This window comes from Hyperolius riggenbachi, chromosome 3 (assembly GCF_040937935.1).
Source record: "Hyperolius riggenbachi isolate aHypRig1 chromosome 3, aHypRig1.pri, whole genome shotgun sequence".
NCBI lineage: Eukaryota > Metazoa > Chordata > Amphibia > Anura > Hyperoliidae > Hyperolius > Hyperolius riggenbachi.
Window position 1 is genome coordinate 72,388,048 of NC_090648.1, and position 18,510 is coordinate 72,406,557.

Here is an 18,510-nt window from a genome sequence, read left to right on the forward strand (position 1 = left end):
TAAGGATTATGCATAACTGTATTTGGCACAATAAAGGTCACATTTGCACATTTGCACAAAGGGAAATAGATAGTATATACAAAGAGGGATAATGTGTATGGAGATCGCATTGGTATGCGCTCCTCATGATATATGCGAACATATGTTTTTACAATAGGAGGAGAGGAAGGAATTAGTACGTGAAGCTGACTGGTTGCTAGGTAATAGAGAACACACACCGCGAGATAGGAGCCGCTCAAACAGCTAATCTGCATACAATGTTGTACATAGCGTTCCAGCCTGCCGCTGGCCAGCAAGCCCCTGATGAGTCATTTGACGAAACCGGTAGGGCGTGGCCTCAAGCGGCAGGCAGGAAGACGCTGAGAGAGCGGCGGTGAGGACGTCCAGGAGGTTTTATACTATGCGCATATTGATTTTACAGAATGTGAGTGTACTTTTAACATTTTACTAAGGAATAAAAACAGTATTATGCTATGAGGAGCTGTGTATTAGTTCTACAGGGAGAAATTTAAAACGCTGTTGGTAAAGAGTCTCCCATCCTGTGCAACTACCCTGTGCGATCAGAAAGCGCTGTTGGCTGGGCTATGTGAGGTCAGCATGGAAATCTGGTGAGCGACTACTGGTTATTGTGCACAGTGGTGTGGAAGTTCATAGAGACACAGGGTGTGTAGCGGCCACAGTGGGGAACACTTGCATGTGAACAAGCACGGGTGTAGGTTTTTTGTGAACAGGCTTACACTATGTGCTTTTCAATTTTCCTTATCTGAGGAACTGCGGAAAGAGGTGCTGCAAATACTGGAAAAGTTTGGAGGTGTACTGGAGGGATATCTAGACTCAAGGCATCCATATGATCTGTTGCTGGTCCGTAAAGGTCAGCATATATATCTGGTGAGCAGGAATTTTTCTCATTGGAGTGGGATTGGTGTAAAGTGGAACACACAGTGGGGAGCACGTACCAGTGTTGGGGTGCACCCAAATCTTGTATATATATATGTGGAAAATTTATATACAGGTTCACGCTATGATATGCTATATATTTCTCTGAGGTGATAATGACCCAGGAGTGAAGTGGTGGAAGAAGAAATACAAGGAAAGAATCTTCACCCATACACGAGTTTAGCTGATCTGTGGCAAATCAGCCTTGCAACATTGGTGAGAGTATATATTACTACCAGAGACTTGGAGACGGGTTTTTTCCTTTGCAGCAGTGGGACTGTATGCAGAGTGTTGTTTGATATCAGAGACTGTGGACATTTAATGGTGGAACTGTGTGTAATTCTTTAGGGGATAGAGCGCTGTACAGACATCTAATCAAAAGCATTAGAAAGGTAGCCACCAATCAGCGAAGGCATGGAAAGCGGCCGACATCGGTGTTTTGGCCTGGTGCAAGCGGAGCACGCAAGAGGCTGCAGTTGAGGAAGATAGGGAGAGGACACGAAGCATAACGAAAGGCAGAGAGCATCGCCTGAACAGGGACTTGAACCCTGGACCCTCAGATTAAAAGTCTGATGCTCTACCGACTGAGCTATCCAGGCTCTGAAAAGGTGTGATCACCAGCAGCTCAAAGTTTAGCTACAGTATTGCAAGGCTGGGCGCAAGTTAAGGTCTAGTGCAAGTCATGAGCAGTCTATAGCACCTAGATAGCCGGGAAACAGCAGAATGCGCTGTTGTTTCCTTCAACCATCAGGTTCTTCACCTTGGCTGATTGTTGACACTTTTAAAACAATGGTACACCAGCCAGAAGAAGCTATAGGCCGGCGAAACCTAAATGTCAGCGGTGCTCTGTTTCTGAGCACCCCAACAACGCTTGCAGAAAGAGCTAGCGAGAGGCCACGGGATCGTATCTAGCGCAAATAAATGGAGCTTGTGACCTCCAAATTTTTCAGGCCAGACCTCTGAGAAACAACACTGTTCTCTCTCTTAGGAATGTGGCATTAGAAAAGTTGCAACCTGCAGATGAAAAGTGGACTTTTGTCATTTTAGTCATCCTGCTGGTGTTTATAAATTTGCCAGAGAGTAAGACACTGGACCTCACCCTCATGAAAGAACGCTGACAAGTGAGCATTTTGTTGCCAAGACTGATTTGGAGATAAGAGGTGCTACGAAATGTTGTTATTGTGCCAGCCACGGTACTACCACACGAGCACTGCTCAGTCATCATGCACCTTGAAGATAATCCTTTCTCTGTTGGTAAACACCTTAGTCAGTCTCCGAAGAGACTGTCAAAAATTGCCGATGCTGACTATATTTCAAGTCATCATGGCGGGGTATTGGGAAAAGTTTTCAATTAGCAATAATCACGCCTCGGTTGAACCTCATTGGCTATGATACTGCCACTGCGCAAAGTTAGCCAAGCTAATGCCAGCAAATATCCCCTCTTTCTTGGATAAAGGAATCACCTTAAGGAGAGACAAACGCAGTTTACAGTGTTCCGCTGAGGATCATGGGATGCCATATGCTAATTAGACAGCCACTAAACAAGCATTGTTAATAAGCGGCTAAAGAGTCTTAGCATTTGAAAAGGCGGCAAAGAGGGCAAAACAAAGCCTGCCAGGGATGCCAGCATAGTGTTTTGTGGAGAAGGGTGCCAATTGGGCCAGTCCCGCACTTGTAAAATACATGAAAAATACAATTTGAAAAATGGAGTAATGAGTCTACGTCACTGCCATGTGTGCTGATAATTGGGCCTGTGATTATTGTGCCTGGAAGTACTGGTAAGCTGCGCTGGCTAGAGGTGCTTGGGAGTTGGCCAAAGTCTTGGTGGTTGCAGGTTACTGGAGGAGAGAGATGGTATGTGAGCTGTTAATTTTCTGATGCTCATGGTAAACATGAAGCTCCTTCCATTGCTGCTTTGAGGGTAGATGTGCAGGCTGGAGAAGGGATCCGGCGAATTACTCTAATGCTGGGAATACACGATGACATTTTTCAGTCGATTACTATCCGATCTTATTTCCGATCGACTTTCCGATTCTTATCTTTTCTGATCAATTTCCATTCATTTCTATGAGAAATCGATGAGAAAAAGGATCGATAATAAGATCGGACATGTTGGAAATTATCTATGGAACCATCTATCTGCTGAAAAAACTTATGGTGTATTCCCAGCATAATGTTGACGGTTTGATGCCTCTTTTATGCATGGAATAATCCATGTTTAATATCACAGCAGAAAAAGTTGAAGAGAAATAGATTCAAGACGCAGGGAGGCTGTGAGAGTTCGGGGGATGCACAGAAAACGGCTGATGTTTCGGTTATGGCTTACTGCAAGCAAAGCACGCAAGAGGCAGCAGTTGCAGAGGGAACTCAGGTAGCGGAAGTGATGGCCAATGAGCATGGGGTAAAGGAAAGGCATCGCCTGAACAGGGACTTGAACCCTGGACCCTCAGCTTAAAAGTCTGATGCTCTACCGACTGAGCTATCCAGGCCCTGAAAGGTGAGCTTCACCAGCAGCTCAAAAGTCAGTTATTCCAAGCAGGATGGACGGAAGGTCTAGTACATGCCCTGAGCTGGCTATAGCCTGCGACCTCTACATTTTCTAGGTCAGATCTCTGAAAGAATAAAACTGTACTTGATTTGGAAGGTGGCATTAGAAAGGTAGCCACCAATCAGCGAAGGCATGGAAAGCGGCCGACATCGGTGTTTTGGCCTGGTGCAAGCGGAGCATGCAAGAGGCTGCAGTTGAGGAAGATAGGGAGAGGACACGAAGCATAACAAAAGGCAGTAAGCATCACCTGAACAGGGACTTGAACCCTGGACCCTCAGATTAAAAGTCTGATGCTCTACCGACTGAGCTATCCAGGCTCTGATAAGGTGTGATCACCAGCAGCTCAAAGTTTAGCTACAGTATTTCCAGGCTGGGCGCAAGTTAAGGTCTAGTGCAAGTCATGAGCAGTCTATAGCACCTAGATAGCCGGGAAACAGCAGAATGCGCTGTTGTTTCCTTCAACCATCAGGTTCTTCACCTTGGATGATTGTTGACACTTTTAAAACAATGGTACACCAGCCAGAAGAAGCTATAGGCCGGCGAAACCTAAATGTCAGCGGTGCTCTGTTTCTGAGCACCCCAACAACGCTTGCAGAAAGAGCTAGCGAGAGGCCACGGGATCGTATCTAGCGCAAATAAATGGAGCTTGTGACCTCCAAATTTTTCAGGCCAGACCTCTGAGAAACAACACTGTTCTCTCTCTTAGGAATGTGGCATTAGAAAAGTAGCAACCTGCAGATGAAAAGTGGACTTTTGTCATTTTAGTCATCCTGCTGGTGTTTATAAATTTGCCAGAGAGTAAGACACTGGACCTCACCCTCATGAAAGAACGCTGACAAGTGAGCATTTTGTGGCCAAGACTGATTTGGAGATAAGAGGTGCTACGAAATGTTGTTATTGTGCCAGCCACGGTTCTACCACACGAGCACTGCTCAGTCATCATGCACCTTGAAGATAATCCTTTCTCTGTTGGTAAACACCTTAGTCAGTCTCCGAAGAGACTGTCAAAAATTGCCGGTGCTGACTATATTTCAAGTCATCATGGCGGGGTATTGGGAAAAGTTTTCAATTAGCAATAATCACGCCTCGGTTGAACCTCATTGGCTATGATACTGCCACTGCGCAAAGTTAGCCAAGCTAATGCCAGCAAATATCCCCTCTTTCTTGGATAAAGGAATCACCTTAAGGAGAGACAAACGCAGTTTACAGTGTTCCGCTGAGGATCATGGGATGCCATATGCTAATTAGACAGCCACTAAACAAGCATTGTTAATAAGCGGCTAAAGAGTCTTAGCATTTGAAAAGGCGGCAAAGAGGGCAAAACAAAGCCTGCCAGGGATGCCAGCATAGTGTTTTGTGGAGCAGGCTGCCAAGTGGGCCAGTCCCGCACTTGTAAAATACATGAAAAATACAATTTGAAAAATGGAGTAATGAGTCTACGTCACTGCCATGTGTGCTGATAATTGGGCCTGTGATTATTGTGCCTGGAAGTACTGGTAAGCTGCGCTGGCTAGAGGTGCTTGGGAGTTGGCCAAAGTCTTGGTGGTTGCAGGTTACTGGAGGAGAGAGATGGTACGTGAGCTGTTCATTTTCTGATGCTCATGGTAAGCATGAAGCTCCTTCCATTGCTGCTTTGAGGGTAGATGTGCAGGCTGGAGAAGGGATCCGGCGAATTACTCTAATGCTGGGAATACACGACGACATTTTTCAGTCGATTACTATCCGATCTTATTTCCGATCGACTTTCCGATTCTTATCTTTTCTGATCAATTTCCATTCATTTCTATGAGAAAAAAGATCGATAATAAGATCGGACATGTTGGAAATTATCTATGGAACCATCTATCTGCTGAAAAAACGTATGGTGTATTCCCAGCATAATGTTGACGGTTTGATGCCTCTTTTATGCATGGAATAATCCATGTTTAATATCACAGCAGAAAAAGTTGAAGAGAAATAGATTCAAGACGCAGGGAGGCTGTGAGAGTTCGGGGGATGCACAGAAAGCAGCTGATGTTTCGGTTATGGCTTACTGCAAGCAAAGCACGCAAGAGGCAGCAGTTGCAGAGGGAACTCAGGTAGCGGAAGTGATGGCCAATGAGCATGGGGTAAAGGAAAGGCATCGCCTGAACAGGGACTTGAACCCTGGACCCTCAGATTAAAAGTCTGATGCTCTACCGACTGAGCTATCCAGGCCCTGGAAGGTGGGCTTCACCAGCAGCTCAAAAGTCAGTTATTCCAAGCAGGATGGACGGAAGGTCTAGTACATGCCCTGAGCTGGCTATAGCCTGCGACCTCTACATTTTCTAGGTCAGATCTCTGAAAGAATAAAACTGTACTTGATTTGGAAGGTGGCATTAGAAAGGAGGTGTGTGATATAGCATTCCCTTTCCCCAATACTAATGTTATTCTGGTAGGAATTACTTATGTATTGCTTATTTCAATATCTTTATGAGGATATCTTGTAGTAGGAATCACTAATGTGCTGTTCATTCTATGAGGACACTGAATTGCACTGTCACTTGGTTTTGGGATATGTGATGGTATGACGGATCCCCTTGATTTGGAATCTGGGATCGAGTGGGGGCTAGAGGCGGGTCCTAGTTAGAGTAGGCCCCCCCTATAAACCACGGTGGGATCCGTCATGCCAGAACAAATGAATGTAAAAATAATAATGATAATAATAATGGAATAATTTGTATTAGGCACACGTGTAACACGTATTAGATAGGGCATAACACAATAGGACTAATAATAGTAGTTGATGACAGAGTATTAACACTAGCATCAACATAGGGTTAAGTCACACATAAGGATTGTGCATAACTGTATTTGGCACAATAAAGGTCACATTTGCACATTTGCACAAAGGGAAATAGATAGTATATACAAAGAGGGATAATGTGTATGGAGATCGCATTGGTATGCGCTCCTCATGATATATGCGAACATATGTTTTTACAATAGGAGGAGAGGAAGGAATTAGTACGTGAAGCTGACTGGTTGCTAGGTAATAGAGAACACACACCGCGAGATAGGAGCCGCTCAAACAGCTAATCTGCATACAATGTTGTACATAGCGTTCCAGCCTGCCGCTGGCCAGCAAGCCCCTGATGAGTCATTTGACGAAACCGGTAGGGCGTGGCCTCAAGCGGCAGGCAGGAAGACGCTGAGAGAGCGGCGGTGAGGACGTCCAGGAGGTTTTATACTATGCGCATATTGATTTTACAGAATGTGAGTGTACTTTTAACATTTTACTAAGGAATAAAAACAGTATTATGCTATGAGGAGCTGTGTATTAGTTCTACAGGGAGAAATTTAAAACGCTGTTGGTAAAGAGTCTCCCATCCTGTGCAACTACCCTGTGCGATCAGAAAGCGCTGTTGGCTGGGCTCTGTGAGGTCAGCATGGAAATCTGGTGAGCGACTACTGGTTATTGTGCACAGTGGTGTGGAAGTTCATAGAGACACAGGGTGTGTAGCGGCCACAGTGGGGAACACTTGCATGTGAACAAGCACGGGTGTAGGTTTTTTGTGAACAGGCTTACACTATGTGCTTTTCAATTTTCCTTATCTGAGGAACTGCGGAAAGAGGTGCTGCAAATACTGGAAAAGTTTGGAGGTGTACTGGAGGGATATCTAGACTCAAGGCATCCATATGATCTGTTGCTGGTCCGTAAAGGTCAGCATATATATCTGGTGAGCAGGAATTTTTCTCATTGGAGTGGGATTGGTGTAAAGTGGAACACACAGTGGGGAGCACGTACCAGTGTTGGGGTGCACCCAAATCTTGTATATATATATGTGGAAAATTTATATACAGGTTCACGCTATGATATGCTATATATTTCTCTGAGGTGATAATGACCCAGGAGTGAAGTGGTGGAAGAAGAAATACAAGGAAAGAATCTTCACCCATACACGAGTTTAGCTGATCTGTGGCAAATCAGCCTTGCAACATTGGTGAGAGTATATATTACTACCAGAGACTTGGAGACGGGTTTTTTCCTTTGCAGCAGTGGGACTGTATGCAGAGTGTTGTTTGATATCAGAGACTGTGGACATTTAATGGTGGAACTGTGTGTAATTCTTTAGGGGATAGAGCGCTGTACAGACATCTAATCAAAAGCATTAGAAAGGTAGCCACCAATCAGCGAAGGCATGTAAAGCGGCCGACATCGGTGTTTTGGCCTGGTGCAAGCGGAGCACGCAAGAGGCTGCAGTTGAGGAAGATAGGGAGAGGACACGAAGCATAACGAAAGGCAGAGAGCATCGCCTGAACAGGGACTTGAACCCTGGACCCTCAGATTAAAAGTCTGATGCTCTACCGACTGAGCTATCCAGGCTCTGAAAAGGAGTGATCACCAGCAGCTCAAAGTTTAGCTACAGTATTGCAAGGCTGGGCGCAAGTTAAGGTCTAGTGCAAGTCATGAGCAGTCTATAGCACCTAGATAGCCGGGAAACAGCAGAATGCGCTGTTGTTTCCTTCAACCATCAGGTTCTTCACCTTGGCTGATTGTTGACACTTTTAAAACAATGGTACACCAGCCAGAAGAAGCTATAGGCCGGCGAAACCTAAATGTCAGCGGTGCTCTGTTTCTGAGCACCCCAACAACGCTTGCAGAAAGAGCTAGCGAGAGGCCACGGGATCGTATCTAGCGCAAATAAATGGAGCTTGTGACCTCCAAATTTTTCAGGCCAGACCTCTGAGAAACAACACTGTTCTCTCTCTTAGGAATGTGGCATTAGAAAAGTTGCAACCTGCAGATGAAAAGTGGACTTTTGTCATTTTAGTCATCCTGCTGGTGTTTATAAATTTGCCAGAGAGTAAGACACTGGACCTCACCCTCATGAAAGAACGCTGACAAGTGAGCATTTTGTTGCCAAGACTGATTTGGAGATAAGAGGTGCTACGAAATGTTGTTATTGTGCCAGCCACGGTACTACCACACGAGCACTGCTCAGTCATCATGCACCTTGAAGATAATCCTTTCTCTGTTGGTAAACACTAGTGTTGGGCGAACATCTAGATGTTCGGGTTCGGGCCGAACAGGCCGAACATGGCCGCGATGTTCGGGTGTTCGACCCGAACTCCGAACATAATGGAAGTCAATGGGGACCCGAACTTTTGTGGTTTGTAAAGCCTCCTTGCATGCTACATACCCCAAATTTACAGGGTATGTGCACCTTGGGAGTGGGTACAAGAGGAAAAAAAAATTAGCAAAAAGAGCTTATAGTTTTTGAGAAAATCGATTTTAAAGTTTCAAAGGGAAAACTGTCTTTTAAATGCGGGAAATGTCTGTTTTCTTTGCACAGGTAACATGTTTTTTGTCGGCATGCAGTCATAAATGTAATACATATAAGAGGTTCCAGGAAAAGGGACCGGTAACGCTAACCCAGCAGCAGCACACGTGATGGAACAGGAGGAGGGTGGCGCAGGAGGAGAAGAAGGCCACGCTTTGTGAGACACAACAACCCCGGCCTTGCATGAGGGCAAGAAGCGTGCGGATAGCAGGCTTTGTACCGCCATGCAGTCATAAATGTAATAAAGATAAGTGGTTCAATAAACAGGGACCACGCGGCAACGCTAACCCAGCAGCAGCAGACGTGATGGAACAGGAGCAGGCGCAGGAGGAGACGGCCACGCTTTGTGAGACACAACAACCCAGGCCTTGCATGAGGGCAAGAAGCGTGCGGATAGCATGCTTTGTACCGCCATGCAGTCATAAATGTAATAAAGATAAGTGGTTCAATAAACAGGGACCACGCGGCAACGCTAACCCAGCAGCAGCAGACGTGATGGAACAGGAGGAGGCGCAGGAGGAGAAGGCCACGCTTTGTGAGACACAACAACCCCGGCCTTGCATGAGGGCAAGAAGCGTGCGGATAGCATGCTTTGTACCGCCATGCAGTCATAAATGTAATAAAGATAAGTGGTTCAATAAACAGGGACCACGCGGCAACGCTAACCCAGCAGCAGCAGACGTGATGGAACAGGAGCAGGCGCAGGAGGAGAAGGCCACGCTTTGTGAGACACAACAACCCAGGCCTTGCATGAGGGCAAGAAGCGTGCGGATAGCATGCTTTGTACCGCCATGCAGTCATAAATGTAATAAAGATAAGTGGTTCAATAAACAGGGACCACGCGGCAACGCTAACCCAGCAGCAGCAGACGTGATGGAACAGGAGGAGGCGCAGGAGGAGAAGGCCACGCTTTGTGAGACACAACAACCCAGGCCTTGCATGAGGGCAAGAAGCGTGCGGATAGCATGCTTTGTACCGCCATGCAGTCATAAATGTAATAAAGATAAGTGGTTCAATAAACAGGGACCACGCGGCAATGCTAACCCAGCAGCAGCAGACGTGATGGAACAGGAGCAGGCGCAGGAGGAGAAGGCCACGCTTTGTGAGACACAACAACCCAGGCCTTGCATGAGGGCAAGAAGCGTGCGGATAGCATGCTTTGTACCGCCATGCAGTCATAAATGTAATAAAGATAAGTGGTTCAATAAACAGGGACCACGCGGCAACGCTAACCCAGCAGCAGCAGACGTGATGGAACAGGAGCAGGCGCAGGAGGAGAAGGCCACGCTTTGTGAGACACAACAACCCAGGCCTTGCATGTGGACAAAAAGCGTGCGGATATAGCAGCAATGCTTTTTGCCGCCATGCAGTCATAAATGTAATACAGATGAGAGGTTCAATAAACAGGGCCCGGAAACGCAACACCATCCCAGATGTTCATTGGTCATGTTACTTGGTTGGGGTCCTGGAGTGTTGCGTAGTCATTTCCAATCCAGGATTGATTCATTTTAATTTGAGTCAGACGGTCTGCATTTTCTGTAGAGAGGCGGATACGCCGATCTGTGACGATGCCTCCGGCAGCACTGAAACAGCGTTCCGACATAACGCTGGCTGCCGGGCAAGCCAGCACCTCTATTGCGTACATTGCCAGTTCGTGCCAGGTGTCTAGCTTCGATACCCAATAGTTGAAGGGTGCAGATGGATGGTTCGACACAGCTACGCCATCTGACATGTAGTCCTTGACCATCTTCTCCAGGCGATCGGTGTTGGAGGTGGATCTGCACGCTTGCTGTTCAGTGGGCTGCGGCTGCATGGGTGTCAGAAAATTTTCCCACTCCAAGGACACTGCCGATACCATTCCCTTTTGGGTACTAGCTGCGGCTTGCGTTGTTTGCTGCCCTCCTGGTCGTCCTGGGTTTGCGGAAGTCAGTCTGTCTGCGTACAACTGGCTAGAGGAGGGGGAGGATGTCAATCTCCTCTCTAAAGTCTCCACAAGGGCCTGCTGGTATTCTTCCATTTTGACCTGTCTGACTCTTTCTTCAAGCAGTTTTGGAACATTGTGTTTGTACCGTGGATCCAGAAGGGTATAAACCCAGTAATTGGTGTTGTCCAGAATGCGCACAATGCGTGGGTCACGTTCAATGCAGTCTAGCATGAATTGAGCCATGTGTGCCAGAGTCCTACCAGAATCCTCATCATCCTCTTGTGAGCGTTGTGATAGTTGTTGTGATGCATCATAGTCGTCACCTTCCTCCTGGTCTGCTTCTGCTGACCATTCGCGTTGAATTGTGGAAGTCCAACGTGCACCGCTCTGGCCCTCGTCAGTGGTGGCATGAAATTCCTGCTCCAACTCCAGCTGTTCCTCCTCCTCTTCTTCGTCATAGCTGCTGGGGCCAGCGTTCCCTGAGGCGGATGGCCTGATGTTGGTACCATCACGCTGATCGTTTTCTCCTTCAGATTCCCCCAGTTGCATCATGACAGCTGTTTCCTTGATTTTTAACATCGACCTCTTCAGTAAACACAGCAGTGGTATGGTAATGCTGACTGAAGAGTTGTCACTGCTCACAAGCAACGTGGATTGCTCAAAATTTTGGAGGACTTGGCAGAGGTCCAACATGTTGGCCCAATCGGATCCACAGAAGCTTGGCAGCTGGCCGGATGCGCCTCGGTACTGCGCCGTCATGTACTGGACCACTGCACTCTTCTGCTCGCAAAAGCGGGCTAGCATGTGCAGCGTAGAATTCCAGCGCGTAGGGACATCACACAGCAAGCGATGGTGGGGGAGATTGAAGCGCTCCTGCATCTTGGCGAGTGCCCCCGAAGCAGTACTGGAATTTCTACAATGTTTGGACACTCGACGCACCTTCAACAGCAGATCGGGCACGCCTGGGTATGTCCTCAGGAACCGCTGAACTACTAGGTTCATCACGTGCGCCAGGCAAGGGATGTGTGTCAGCTTAGCCAACCTTAAAGCGCGAATGAGATTACTCCCATTATCACACACAACCATGCCCGGTTTCAGGTCCAGCGGTGCCAGCCACAAATCCGTCTGTTCCTTTATTCCCCTCCAAATTTCCTCCCCTGTGTGCTGCTTATCCCCAAGGCAGATTAGCTTCAGCAACGCTTGCTGACGCATGCCAACAGCTGTGCTGCACTGCTTCCACGATCCTACTGCTGCTGGGTTAGCGTTTCCGGATGAGGTACAGCTTTGAGATGCGTTGGAGGAGAAGGAGTCAGAGAGGTAGGTGCTGCTGTTATCCAGTGGGAGGGACGGCGGTGCAGCTGTTTGTGGCGTGGGCAACACCCGTGCCGTAGCAGGTGAGGAATCGCTGCCAGGCTCCACAAGGTTCACCCAGTGCGCGGTAAGGGAGATGTATCGACCCTGGCCGAACGCACTCGTCCAGGTGTCAGTGGTGAGGTGAACCTTGCAGGCAACGGCATTCTTCAAGCTTCGGGTTATTTTGCTGACCACGTGCTCATGCAACTCAGGCACTGCAGAGCGTGCAAAGTGGTAGCGGCTGGGAACCACGTAACGTGGGATGGCCACTGACATCATGCCCTTGAAGCTGTTTGTCTCCACCAATCGATATGGCAGCATTTCGCAGGCCAGAAGCTTGGCTATGCTGGCTGTTACTGCCACGGCCCGGGGGTCATTTGCTGGCAATTTCCTCTTGCGCTCAAACATCTCCGACACAGACAACTGAACCGTAGCGCTGCACACGGAAGGGCTGTTGGTTGTTGTGTTTGATGAACACTGGGAGACCTCAAGAGCACTACTCCGGAAAGTGACAGTGTCAGCGTCGTCTGATGTTTGTGAATGTTGTGAACCACGCAATGGCTGGGCTACTGCTGCTGCTGAGGCGGGTCTGGTGGTGAGTCTGGTGAACCCAAGGGAGGCAGTGTTGTTTCTGGTACCCTGTCCTGACGCGTTTGCCCAAAGAGTGGGATGTTTGGATAGCATGTGACGGCTCATGCTGGTGGTGGAGAGGTTGTTAATATTTTTCCCCCTGCTCAGGCGGGTCTTGCACACCTTGCAAATCGCCATGGTAACATCCTCAGTGCAGTCTTCAAAGAAAGCCCAGACTTTGGAGCACCTGCCTCCTTGCTGGCGATTTCTGTTTGCTCCTCTTTTGCCTCTCACTTGAACTTCCACGCTTGTGGTGCCTGAAATTGCGCGCCGCCTACCTTGTGGCACAAGGCGAACTCGTGCAGCAGTGTGTTCTTCAACAGACTCATCTGTGCTGCTGCTACGACGGCGATGTTCTCGTTCACAAACAAAATCTGGGTCTCTGTCCACATTGTCCATACCCTCCTCTTCCATCTCCTCAAACTCGTCATATGTCATTGTGGGCCACCGCCGTGGAGTAGAGCTCCCCACAACAACCTCTGCGCAGCACACTCCAACGTCGTCTTCCAGATCTTGTCGGCCGACCTCCTGCAATTGCAACCCCTCCTGCCCAAATTGCTCTGGGATTTGGGTTTCCGAGTCCTCTTCGGACTCGCCTTGTATTTCAGTGCGCGGTGCATTTCCCACAGTTAACGGTTGTGAATCCAGGCACAACATTTCTGGCTGTTCCTCCATTGACCTTTGAAAGGTGGAAGTTTGTTGGGCTGGGAATAGCTCCTGCGAATACCCCATTGTGTCCTGAGGTAATTCATCGGACTGGTTATCTGGCAGTTGTGTGCGTGGTGTCGCTGCCGGTTGTGTCAGCTTTGTGCCCACTGGCTCCTTGTAACTGGCTGAGGACTCGGACCTCGTGCGTGATGTGCTGGTGCTGCTTAACCCACTGCTGGACGCTTGAGAGGTCATCCAAGTAATTATCTGGTCCTGTTCTTTTGGATTTGTGAGGGTTGTTGTCCTGGACAACATGGGCGGTATTGAGTGGGTTTTCTTGGGTGCTCCCCTGTGGCCTGTACGTGAACCGTCAGGGTAAACACCTCTTCCCTTGCCCCTCCCTCTTTCACCGGATTTCTTCCTCATTTCACTTATCCTTACAGTACACGCTGACTGGCAGCAGTACAGTGGCAGTACAGAAATGCTATACAGTACCACTATTCCCAGCAGCGACACAGAGCACAATGCTATACAGTGACGGGTGAGCGGTGTACCACTATTCCCAGCAGCGACACAGAGCACAATGCTATACAGTGACGGGTGAGCGGTGTACCACTATTCCCAGCAGCGACACAGAGCACAATGCTATACAGTGGCGAACGAGCGGTGTACCACTATTCCCAGCAGACACAGAACAGTACACAGAATGCTATATAGTGTGGCTGAACGAGCGGTGTACCACTATTCCCAGCAGACACAGAACAGTACACAGAATGCTATATAGTGTGGCTGAACGAGCGGTGTACTACTGTTCCCAGCAGACACAGAACAGTACACAGAATGCTATATAGTGTGGCTGAACGAGCGGTGTACTACTGTTCCCAGCAGACACAGAACAGTACACAGAATGCTATATAGTGTGGCTGAACGAGCGGTGTACTACTGTTCCCAGCAGACACAGAACAGTACACAGAATGCTATATAGTGTGGCTGAACGAGCGGTGTACCACTGTTCCCAGCAGACACAGAACAGTACACAGAATGCTATATAGTGTGGCTGAACGAGCGGTGTACCACTGTTCCCAGCAGACACAGAACAGTACACAGAATGCTATATAGTGTGGCTGAACGAGCGGTGTACCACTATTCCCAGCAGACACAGAACAGTACACAGAATGCTATATAGTGTGGCTGAACGAGCGGTGTACTACTGTTCCCAGCAGACACAGAACAGTACACAGAATGCTATATAGTGTGGCTGAACGAGCGGTGTACTACTGTTCCCAGCAGACACAGAACAGTACACAGAATGCTATATAGTGTGGCTGAACGAGCGGTGTACCACTATTCCCAGCAGACACAGAACAGTACACAGAATGCTATATAGTGTGGCTGAACGAGCGGTGTACTACTGTTCCCAGCAGACACAGAACAGTACACAGAATGCTATATAGTGTGGCTGAACGAGCGGTGTACTACTGTTCCCAGCAGACACAGAACAGTACACAGAATGCTATATAGTGTGGCTGAACGAGCGGTGTACTACTGTTCCCAGCAGACACAGAACAGTACACAGAATGCTATATAGTGTGGCTGAACGAGCGGTGTACTACTGTTCCCAGCAGACACAGAACAGTACACAGAATGCTATATAGTGTGGCTGAACGAGCGGTGTACCACTATTCCCAGCAGACACAGAACAGTACACAGAATGCTATATAGTGTGGCTGAACGAGCGGTGTACTACTGTTCCCAGCAGACACAGAACAGTACACAGAATGCTATATAGTGTGGCTGAACGAGCGGTGTACTACTGTTCCCAGCAGACACAGAACAGTACACAGAATGCTATATAGTGTGGCTGAACGAGCGGTGTACTACTGTTCCCAGCAGACACAGAACAGTACACAGAATGCTATATAGTGTGGCTGAACGAGCGGTGTACCACTGTTCCCAGCAGACACAGAACAGTACACAGAATGCTATATAGTGTGGCTGAACGAGCGGTGTACCACTGTTCCCAGCAGACACAGAACAGTACACAGAATGCTATATAGTGTGGCTGAACGAGCGGTGTACTACTGTTCCCAGCAGTGACACACAATGACTGGGGGGGACCCTGGCTAGCGTGGCTGGAGCGCGAACTACCCTGCCTGCCTACCCAAAGCTAAACCCACAGACAAATGGCGGAGATATGACGTGGTTCGGGTATTTATTTACCCGAACCACGTGACAGTTCGGCCAATCAGAGCGCGTTCGGGTCCGAACCACGTGACCCGTTCGGCCAATCACAGCGCTAGCCGAACGTTCGGGGAACGTTCGGCCATGCGCTCTTAGTTCGGCCATATGGCCGAACGGTTTGGCCGAGCACCGTCAGGTGTTCGGCCGAACTCGAACATCACCCGAACAGGGTGATGTTCTGCAGAACCCGAACAGTGGCGAACACTGTTCGCCCAACACTAGTAAACACCTTAGTCAGTCTCCGAAGAGACTGTCAAAAATTGCCGATGCTGACTATATTTCAAGTCATCATGGCGGGGTATTGGGAAAAGTTTTCAATTAGCAATAATCACGCCTCGGTTGAACCTCATTGGCTATGATACTGCCACTGCGCAAAGTTAGCCAAGCTAATGCCAGCAAATATCCCCTCTTTCTTGGATAAAGGAATCACCTTAAGGAGAGACAAACGCAGTTTACAGTGTTCCGCTGAGGATCATGGGATGCCATATGCTAATTAGACAGCCACTAAACAAGCATTGTTAATAAGCGGCTAAAGAGTCTTAGCATTTGAAAAGGCGGCAAAGAGGGCAAAACAAAGCCTGCCAGGGATGCCAGCATAGTGTTTTGTGGAGAAGGGTGCCAATTGGGCCAGTCCCGCACTTGTAAAATACATTAAAAATACAATTTGAAAAATGGAGTAATGAGTCTACGTCACTGCCATGTGTGCTGATAATTGGGCCTGTGATTATTGTGCCTGGAAGTACTGGTAAGCTGCGCTGGCTAGAGGTGCTTGGGAGTTGGCCAAAGTCTTGGTGGTTGCAGGTTACTGGAGGAGAGAGATGGTATGTGAGCTGTTAATTTTCTGATGCTCATGGTAAACATGAAGCTCCTTCCATTGCTGCTTTGAGGGTAGATGTGCAGGCTGGAGAAGGGATCCGGCGAATTACTCTAATGCTGGGAATACACGATGACATTTTTCAGTCGATTACTATCCGATCTTATTTCCGATCGACTTTCCGATTCTTATCTTTTCTGATCAATTTCCATTCATTTCTATGAGAAATCGATGAGAAAAAGGATCGATAATAAGATCGGACATGTTGGAAATTATCTATGGAACCATCTATCTGCTGAAAAAACTTATGGTGTATTCCCAGCATAATGTTGACGGTTTGATGCCTCTTTTATGCATGGAATAATCCATGTTTAATATCACAGCAGAAAAAGTTGAAGAGAAATAGATTCAAGACGCAGGGAGGCTGTGAGAGTTCGGGGGATGCACAGAAAGCGGCTGATGTTTCGGTTATGGCTTACTGCAAGCAAAGCACGCAAGAGGCAGCAGTTGCAGAGGGAACTCAGGTAGCGGAAGTGATGGCCAATGAGCATGGGGTAAAGGAAAGGCATCGCCTGAACAGGGACTTGAACCCTGGACCCTCAGCTTAAAAGTCTGATGCTCTACCGACTGAGCTATCCAGGCCCTGAAAGGTGAGCTTCACCAGCAGCTCAAAAGTCAGTTATTCCAAGCAGGATGGACGGAAGGTCTAGTACATGCCCTGAGCTGGCTATAGCCTGCGACCTCTACATTTTCTAGGTCAGATCTCTGAAAGAATAAAACTGTACTTGATTTGGAAGGTGGCATTAGAAAGGTAGCCACCAATCAGCGAAGGCATGGAAAGCGGCCGACATCGGTGTTTTGGCCTGGTGCAAGCGGAGCATGCAAGAGGCTGCAGTTGAGGAAGATAGGGAGAGGACACGAAGCATAACAAAAGGCAGAGAGCATCACCTGAACAGGGACTTGAACCCTGGACCCTCAGATTAAAAGTCTGATGCTCTACCGACTGAGCTATCCAAGCTCTGAAAAGGTGCGATCACCAGCAGCTCAAAGTTTAGCTACAGTATTTCCAGGCTGGGCGCAAGTTAAGGTCTAGTGCAAGTCATGAGCAGTCTATAGCACCTAGATAGCCGGGAAACAGCAGAATGCGCTGTTGTTTCCTTCAACCATCAGGTTCTTCACCTTGGCTGATTGTTGACACTTTTAAAACAATGGTACACCAGCCAGAAGAAGCTATAGGCCGGCGAAACCTAAATGTCAGCGGTGCTCTGTTTCTGAGCACCCCAACAACGCTTGCAGAAAGAGCTAGCGAGAGGCCACGGGATCGTATCTAGCGCAAATAAATGGAGCTTGTGACCTCCAAATTTTTCAGGCCAGACCTCTGAGAAACAACACTGTTCTCTCTCTTAGGAATGTGGCATTAGAAAAGTAGCAACCTGCAGATGAAAAGTGGACTTTTGTCATTTTAGTCATCCTGCTGGTGTTTATAAATTTGCCAGAGAGTAAGACACTGGACCTCACCCTCATGAAAGAACGCTGACAAGTGAGCATTTTGTGGCCAAGACTGATTTGGAGATAAGAGGTGCTACGAAATGTTGTTATTGTGCCAGCCACGGTTCTACCACACGAGCACTGCTCAGTCATCATGCACCTTGAAGATAATCCTTTCTCTGTTGGTAAACACCTTAGTCAGTCTCCGAAGAGACTGTCAAAAATTGCCGATGCTGACTATATTTCAAGTCATCATGGCGGGGTATTGGGAAAAGTTTTCAATTAGCAACAATCACGCCTCGGTTGAACCTCATTGGCTATGATACTGCCACTACGCAAAGTTAGCCAAGCTAATGCCAGCAAATATCCCCTCTTTCTTGGATAAAGGAATCACCTTAAGGAGAGACAAACGCAGTTCACAGTGTTCCGCTGAGGATCATGGGATGCCATATGCTAATTAGACAGCCACTAAACAAGCATTGTTAATAAGCGGCTAAAGAGTCTTAGCATTTGAAAAGGCGGCAAAGAGGGCAAAACAAAGCCTGCCAGGGATGCCAGCATAGTGTTTTGTGGAGCAGGCTGCCAAGTGGGCCAGTCCCGCACTTGTAAAATACATGAAAAATAC

The 18,510-nt window shown here is 47.9% G+C and overlaps 11 non-coding genes across 11 annotated transcripts; all 11 read right to left on the bottom strand.

The window, feature by feature from the left end:
* Positions 1-1,462: 1,462 nt before the first annotated feature.
* TRNAK-UUU (transfer RNA lysine (anticodon UUU)) lies at positions 1,463-1,535 on the bottom strand. Its single transcript has one exon. It is a non-coding gene; the product is annotated as a tRNA-Lys (tRNA).
* Positions 1,536-2,207: 672 nt separating this feature from the next.
* Positions 2,208-2,348, bottom strand: LOC137564633 (U4 spliceosomal RNA). The gene has a single exon (XR_011030723.1). It is a non-coding gene; the product is annotated as a U4 spliceosomal RNA (small nuclear RNA).
* A 1,004-nt stretch (positions 2,349-3,352) lies between these two features.
* Positions 3,353-3,425, bottom strand: TRNAK-UUU (transfer RNA lysine (anticodon UUU)). The gene has a single exon. It is a non-coding gene; the product is annotated as a tRNA-Lys (tRNA).
* A 303-nt stretch (positions 3,426-3,728) lies between these two features.
* Positions 3,729-3,801, bottom strand: TRNAK-UUU (transfer RNA lysine (anticodon UUU)). Its single transcript has one exon. It is a non-coding gene; the product is annotated as a tRNA-Lys (tRNA).
* Positions 3,802-4,473: 672 nt separating this feature from the next.
* On the bottom strand, positions 4,474-4,614 carry LOC137564707 (U4 spliceosomal RNA). Its single transcript, XR_011030789.1, has one exon. It is a non-coding gene; the product is annotated as a U4 spliceosomal RNA (small nuclear RNA).
* Positions 4,615-5,607: 993 nt separating this feature from the next.
* Positions 5,608-5,680, bottom strand: TRNAK-UUU (transfer RNA lysine (anticodon UUU)). The gene has a single exon. It is a non-coding gene; the product is annotated as a tRNA-Lys (tRNA).
* A 2,076-nt stretch (positions 5,681-7,756) lies between these two features.
* On the bottom strand, positions 7,757-7,829 carry TRNAK-UUU (transfer RNA lysine (anticodon UUU)). The gene has a single exon. It is a non-coding gene; the product is annotated as a tRNA-Lys (tRNA).
* A 7,992-nt stretch (positions 7,830-15,821) lies between these two features.
* On the bottom strand, positions 15,822-15,962 carry LOC137564634 (U4 spliceosomal RNA). The gene has a single exon (XR_011030724.1). It is a non-coding gene; the product is annotated as a U4 spliceosomal RNA (small nuclear RNA).
* A 1,004-nt stretch (positions 15,963-16,966) lies between these two features.
* TRNAK-UUU (transfer RNA lysine (anticodon UUU)) lies at positions 16,967-17,039 on the bottom strand. The gene has a single exon. It is a non-coding gene; the product is annotated as a tRNA-Lys (tRNA).
* Positions 17,040-17,342: 303 nt separating this feature from the next.
* On the bottom strand, positions 17,343-17,415 carry TRNAK-UUU (transfer RNA lysine (anticodon UUU)). The gene has a single exon. It is a non-coding gene; the product is annotated as a tRNA-Lys (tRNA).
* A 672-nt stretch (positions 17,416-18,087) lies between these two features.
* LOC137564753 (U4 spliceosomal RNA) lies at positions 18,088-18,228 on the bottom strand. Its single transcript, XR_011030828.1, has one exon. It is a non-coding gene; the product is annotated as a U4 spliceosomal RNA (small nuclear RNA).
* Positions 18,229-18,510: the final 282 nt, after the last annotated feature.